A 7,622-nucleotide genomic window follows, 5' to 3' on the forward strand; every position below is an offset into this window, starting at 1 on the left:
AACTCTTCCCCCGGACTGTTCCTCCAACGCCAGTGACGACGACGAGGACTGGCCTCCAAGGACCAAGCCTCTGGCGAGATCGTAAGTATCCGGACTCCCGAATAACTTCAAGGTTTTCATTTTCCGCCACATTGTGTCTTTCTAATGCCGCATACAACCCTGCAGTCTGCCTAAGGATGATCTCCCCACTTCGTCGAGCAGGTCCTTAGGGGCGTCGGATATGGATTCTCTTCCGACTGCCTCTACCCCCCGTGACGCGGACGATGCCGAGACGGGATCCCACGAAGGGACCCATCAGGAGGAGAGGGCCCCGGAGGTGTCGCAGGACAACCTCCCGGACTTTGCATCGGACTCAGCCCCGGAACCCACAGTGGCTCCGGAGTCCGACGGATGACCCCTTCGTAAGAAGGGCAAGACTGTGACGCCGGCTGCCTCCGTCCAACCAGAGGTGCCGGATAATTTGCTGGAGGCGCTCAACGGCGCCTCCATCAAAGAGGAACACCGCACTGTTATGAGTGCGGTGATTCAGAAGGTTCAGCTCGCCAAGAGCGGGCTGACTGAAGCCTGCAGCAGCCTTCTAGAAGGCTTTGAGGTAAGAATTTCAATATATGTAAAATGGTACCGCATAGACAGTAGCCCCTGATGCTCGGTTCGGTGTTCGGAAAGAAAAGCCGGACTGAGGATCTTTAGAAAGATAAACGCAGGAGTCATGAAAATATGTCAATATGGGATTGCAGGCTGTGCTGCTGACCTCCGCCGCACTGACTGCGGAGGTCAATACGTTGAAGGAAAACCTCGAGCGGTCCGAGAACGAGCTCGGCCGTGCCAAGAAGCAGCTCGAGGAAAAAGAAGGTGAGTAATACCTTATGAAAATTGTACCTTACAAAAAAGGATTTGGTTGCAAGAAAAATGACAAGTATAAGTTGGGTATTGCAGGGGCCACTAACGAGGTGGCGACCCTGAAGGAGGCGGTGGCAGCGGCCGAACGCAATGCGGCCGCGGAGCGCACCGAGCGAGAGAGGAAGGAGGCGCGGGTGGTGGAGGTACAACAAGAGCTCCAGGATCTCGTGAAAAAACATGAGAGCTTGGAGCGTGACTCGAAGACTTGAGAGTCTGAGCTTGCAACGGCTCTTGAGAGTGCCAAAGCCGCTAAGGCCGAAGCCTACAAGGCCCTCTAGGAGATCGAGGCGGTAAAGAAAATAGCAGCGGGTAAGGCATTTTTCATGCAAAGTAAGCATGTGAGTGTTAATTACCTGTCTCTTACCCGAATTCGGAGCTCTCCAGGAGCGTTCGTAGATCTTCCTCGCAGCGTGTCCGATGCTGCCGCATTCTACCGGGCCAAGGAGGGGAGCTCGACGGAGAAGGTCTTCTGGTCTCAGTATGCTGAGGCCGGACATCCGGTGCCCCTTAGCGACCAGCTGAAACAGCTGGTCGAGCTCCACAAGGCGGCCGAACAGGCCATGAAGGGCCTCATAGTTCGGCTGTGGCCTAAGGAGGCTATGCCTGGGAGCTACTTCGGCCTGGTGCGGCGGCTGGTGGATGCGTGCCCGTGGGTTGAAGTTATCAAGCACTCCGCCTGTATTGAGGGTGCCCGTCGGGCCCTTGCCCGCGCAAAGGTGCACTGGGGCAAGATAGATGCCCAGAAGATTGTGACGGACCCCCCACCAGAGGGCAAGGAGCATCGCACGCCCGAGATGTATTATAAGAGTGTGCTGAAGGGCGCCCGCACTATTGCGGGTGAGTGCTCCAAAGATGTAATATTTGAGTAGACTCGCATTTTGTTATCCTGTGCGCTGAAAACTTGGTTCATATGCGCTAAGGAACGCTTGTTAATTTAAAATATTACCTTCTGTGCGGCTGTTTATCAAATCTGAGAGATGGCAAGTCGTCGGCTTTAGCCCCCATGCCACGAGTGCTGGGGTGTTCGGGATAAACTCGAGCGCTCTTGTTCCCATTTTTGGGTCCAGCTAGGGAGGCGCTCGACACAGCGAACAAGGCAACCAGACTTATAATGCTTGAACACTCTCACTTAGCCATAGAATTCTATAATTTTAAATTTCGGCGAAGCCCCTAGTCTTCGGAAGGCCGAATTTGGGGCGCTATCCACGCCTTGGCCGGACAGTATCCAGCTCCTTGCTCTAAGCGGCATAAGTCTTTAAGGACTCGCAAAAAACCTCTCGAACAGCGACCGGCTCTCGCCTCATCGTGACGGTCAGTTTTAGCTTTCTCCACTGAGGCGTTAACCCAGCTCAACTGGGGCGCAATCGCAGTGGTTCTCCCAGTGCTACCTTAGCCGATATAACGGAACGTAAGGTACCAAAACATGGGAGCCGGGCAAACCCAACTATTGACCCAAGGCATGATTCGGAGCCGATGCATATAGTGCTATAAGTTCGGGGTGCCGCACTTGTGAAAGTGTTCGGACTCAGCATACCATAATGCGGGGAACATAAACCCCTGGTGTGTATTAGCCGTACCAAAGTGTACGGATGCAATATGCCGTGGATGAACATATGTATGAAAAGGAAATGCAATTATAAGCAAAAAGGTGCTGCATTGTTTTATTCAATAAGTGCTGCTACGAATGTAGAACGATACAAATAGTGCGATAAGCAAGGTATGGGACTGTTAAACATGTCCCCCTCCAGGGGTAGGCTGCAGATTGGTGTATAAAAATGCTCGTAACGGAGACCACCTGTATATTCGTTGTAGCCTTTATGCTTTCCTGGCTGTTGCATCGTGAGTTCGGCAGATCTACTGCCGGACAGGGCCTCTGACAAACGGAGTCCCGTGGGTAAAAAATAAAAGATAAAAAGAAAAGAAAAAAGAACGACACACATGAGAGCCCCTGGTGCGCTTGAGTCGCAGTCTGTGTTTATCGTGGTCGTGCCCCTCTCCCCATGCTCATGGTATCTTCAGAGCGTAATGGTGTACGCGAAGGATCTGCTTTAACATTTCGCAGGAGCTGGGGTTGGGGCCGCACTGCTACGCGTGCTCGAAACGTGCCAGGTGGTCTTGTTGTAAGTTACTCCGGGCGCGCTTAGCTGTGTCCGGCCGCTTAAAGGCCGGACTCGAGAATTGCCTTAAGAGGCTGCATTGCACTTCTGCCGCGAGAGCCACTGTATGTTCCTCCGTGCGGAGAGAACGCTCAGTGTTTCTGTTGACCGTGATGACTCCTCGAGGGCCTGGCATCTTGAGCTTGAGGTATGCGTAGTGCGGCACCGCGTTGAACTTTGCAAACGCGGTGCGTCCGAGCAAGGCATGATAGCCGCTGCGGAACGGGACTATGTCGAAGATTAACTCCTCACTTCAGAAGTTATCCGGGGATCTAAAGACCACTTCCAGTGTAATTGAGCCTGTACAATTGGCTTCGACACCTGGTATGACGCCTTTAAAGGTCGTTTTGGTAGGTTTAATCCTTGAGGGGTCTATGCCCATTTTGCGCACTATATCCTGGTAAAGCAGGTTCAGGCTGCTGCCGCCGTCCATCAGGACTCTGGTTAGGTGAAATCCATCGACGATTGGGTCTAAGACCAGTGCGGCGAATCCGCCGTGGCGGATGCTGGTGGGGTGGTCCCTTCGGTCAAAAGTGATCGGGCAAGAGGACCATGGATTGAACTTCGGGGCAACTGGCTCCATCGTGTAGACATCCCTGAGTGCACGCTTCCGCTCCCTTTTGGGTATGTGCGTTGCGTATATCGTGTTCACCGTCAGCACCTGTGGGGGGAAACCCTTTTGTCCTCTATTGTTCGGCGGTTGGGTCTCGTCCTCGTCATCGCTATGCAGCCCCTTGTCATTGTTTTCGGCAATTAACTTACCTGCCTGCTTGAATACCCAACAGTCCCTGTTGGTGTGGTTAGCTGGCTTTTCGGGGGTGCCGTGTATCTGGCACAAGCGGTCGAGTATTCGGTCCAAATTGGACGGACCCGGAGTAGTTCTTTTGAATGGTTTTTTCCGCTGACCGGGTTTAGAGCCTCTGAATCCGGCATTGACTGCTGTATCCTCAGTATGATCGCCGTTAATGCAGTGTTTGTTTTTGTTGTGACGCGGCCTGCCATTTCGGTCCTTGAAGTCCGGACTGCCAGAATTTTTGCTGAGGTTGTTGCTGCGTGCTAGCCAGCTGTCCTCACCCACGCAGAAGCGGGTCATGAGTGATGTGAGGGCTGCCATGGATTTCGGCGTTTCCTTTCCCAGGTGCCGGGCAAGCCACTCATCGCGGATGTTATGTTTGAAGGCCGCGAGGGCCTCCGCATCCGGACAGTTGATGATTTGGTTTTTCTTGGTTAAGAACCGTGTCCAGAATTGCCTGGCCGATTCGTCTGGCTGCTGAATTATGTGGCTTAGGTCATCAGCGTCTGGCGGTCGCACATAAGTGCCCTGGAAGTTATCGAGGAATGCGGCTTCCAGGTCCTCCCAACTCCCAATTGACTATGCTGGCAAGCTGTTGAGCCAATGCCGGGCTGGTCCTTTAAGCTTGAGGGGGAGGTATTTGATGGCGTGAAGATCGTCACCGCGGGCCATGTGGATGTGAAGAAGATAGTCTTCGATCCAAACCGCGGGGTCTGTTGTGCCATCGTAGGATTCAATATTGACGGGTTTAAACCCTTCGGGGATTTGATGATCTATTACTTCATCTGTGAAGCATAGTGGGTGTGCGGCGCCTCTGTACTGGGCGATATCATGACGGAGCTCAAGGGAGCTTGGTCTACTTTGTTCGGCCCGGCCGGACTTACTGTGTCTGGCGCGACGATTATCGTCACGTATCGTGGGACGCCCACGCGATCCGTAGATCGATCTTGATTGTCTTGCCTTATCCTCCAATATATCTCGCAAGTCCGGAGTGTTCCCCTGTGACCGTGTGCTTTTCGAGCGATGCCGGGGTACGGGTCTGGTGAAGGGCCTAGAGGCCACTCTGTCGTGACCACGGGGTGGTCGGTCAGCCGTATTGTCTCCTGGTGATGCGGGTTCGTAAGCCCCCTCCTCTAATCGGGGGAGCAGCTTGCTTTGAGGGTAGCTTTTGGAGGGGCGTTTGAGCTCATGCTCTTTGGCCGCGAGGACTTCAGTCCATCTATCGGCTAGCAGATCTTGATCAGCTCTAAGCTGTTGCTGCTTTTTCTTGAGGCTGTTCGCCGTGGCCATAAGCCTGCGTTTAAAATGTTCTTGTTCGATGGGATCCTCAGGCACGACGAATTCGTCATCGTCGAGGCTCGCTTTGTCTCCGGAGGGAGGCGTATAATCCTCTGCCTCCTCCCCTGCCGGTCCTTCATAAGGGCTGGCGTCTCCGTCCTCCTGCGCTGCATCTTGCAGGAGCGGGTTGTCTTCGGCACCGTCCGGTGTATTATTGTCTCCGGTGCCGGAGTCTTCATTCTTGCTGTGGCGGGATTTAGAGCGGCGCCGCTGACGCCGACGCTTGGGCTGCTTTTTGGAGGGGTCATCCTCCTCTTTTCCTTCGCCATTCCCATCTTTTGGGATGTCCACCATGTATATGTCATACGATGAGGTGGCTGTCCAGTGCCCAGTGGGCGCTGGTTCTTGGTCGTCTCCGGCGTCATCGTCCATACCGTTGATGTCCTCGGAGTCGTAGTCTAGCATGTCGGTTAAATCATCGACAACGGCTACCAAGTGGGTGGTGGGTGGGCTTTGAATTTCTTCGTCGTCCGCATCCCAACCGTCCTGACCGCAGTCCGGCCAGGGCTCTCCTGATAACGAGAGATATTTTAGCGAACTCAAGATGTCGTCAAAAGGTGAGTGTTGGAAGACGTCCGCTGCGGTGAACTCCATGATCGGCGCCCAATCAGATTCGATCAGGGCGGGCGCGGGAGGTTCGGAGTCCGGCACCTTGGAGTCACGAGCTTTATGAGGGACAAAGTCAGTGTTCGGCTCTATCGCCGTAGAGGTTGCAGCCCCCGAGGCGGTGTCTAGGCATCCATCCTTGATCTGCGGAGCTGGCTCCGAATTGAAGATCGGAGCGGTTTCGAGTGCGGCCTCCAGGGTACTGTCCGGCGGCAGAGCTAAATCATGCCCGACGTGACAGTGCGGCATGCTCGGCTGTGGCTCGAATCCGTCGAAGATCAAGTCCCCGCGGATGTCAGTCGTGAAGTTCAAACTTCCAAATCTGACCTGACGGCCAGGGGCGTAGCTTTCGATCTGCTCCAGTTGGCCAAACGAATTGGCCCGCAGTGCAAAGCCGCCGTATACGAAGATCTGTCCGGGGAGGAAGGTCTCACCCTGGACTACGTCGTTGATGATGATCGAAGAAGCCATCGAGCCTATCGGTGACGACATAGAGGAACTCTCAATGAAAGCACCAATGTCGGTGTCAAAACCGGCGGATCTCGGGTAGGGGTCCCGAACTGTGCGTCTAGGCGGATGGTAACAGGAGACGAGGGACACGATGTTTTTACCCAGGTTCGGGCCCTCTCGATGGAGGTAAAACCCTACGTCCTGCTTGATTAATATTGATGATGTGGGTTACAAGAGTAGATCTACCACGAGATCAAGGAGGCTAAACCCTAGAAGCTAGCCTATGGTATGATTGTTGTTCGTCCTATGGACTACAGCCATCCGGTTTATATAGACACCAGAGAGGGCTAGGGTTACACAGAGTCGGTTACAAAGGTAGGAGATCTACATATCCGTATCACCAAGCTTGCCTTCCATGCCAAGGAAAGTCCCATCCGGACACCAGACGAAGTCTTCAATCTTGTATCTTCATAGTCTTGGAGTCCGGTCGATGATGATAGTTCGGCTATCTGGACACCCCCTAGTCCGGAACTCCCTCAAGGGGGCTTTCGGGGTGTCCCGCTCTCCATTGCGTCTGAATCTAGCAAATCCTCTGATGAGGATTGTTCGGCGCGGGCCCTCGCCGAACTAAAAAAGTACGACTCAGATTAAAATATCTCGTCGTGGCAATTCTAGGCACATGAGTGTGTTCGGATTTTATACTCACGAGTTCGCCAGGGGCTCGGCCTTGGGATCCCACTCCGGGCTGCTATCGGTGGCAGCGGTGGACTCCTCTCGAAGAGGAGTTTTCCCCCTCTTAGGCGAATCGGCCTCCAAGGAGATGGAGGCCGTTCTTTTCTTCTTTCCCCCCGCGGGGGATTCGTCCTCCTCCTCCTCCTCCCCGTCCTCTTCAGAGGAAGAATGGGCATTGGAGTCTTCAGATTTTGTGTCCAGGGCATCACGGTGATGGAGGCCACCCCTGGTCTTCTTGGCCTCCTTTTCGGTCTTCTTCTTCGGTGCCTTATATAGCGCCGAGACCAGCATCTTCATCAGAAATGGGCCGGCTGGTTCTTCCGGCAGAGGGGTTGGACAGTAGATCTGCCCCGCCTTCTTCACCCAGCCCCAGGAAAATGATGGGAAATACGTTAGGTATTTTTCTAAGGATGTACGGATAGAACACATGAATTGTCAAACATGCGGTTGCTTACCGAACTTGCGGGGTGGGACAATTGGTACCCACGGTCCTCGGTGGAGTGCGGCCACGGTTTGCCGGACTTGAAAAGCACCTTCGAGATATCCTTGTGTGTAGAGCCAAAGAGCTCTAGCAGGGTCTGGTGCTTGGCCGGGTCGAACTCCCATAGATTGCGAGCTCGGTGTTGACATGGTAGAATCTGGCGAAC

This window comes from Triticum dicoccoides, chromosome 3B (genome assembly GCF_002162155.2).
Source record: "Triticum dicoccoides isolate Atlit2015 ecotype Zavitan chromosome 3B, WEW_v2.0, whole genome shotgun sequence".
Classification (NCBI taxonomy): Eukaryota; Viridiplantae; Streptophyta; class Magnoliopsida; order Poales; family Poaceae; genus Triticum; species Triticum dicoccoides.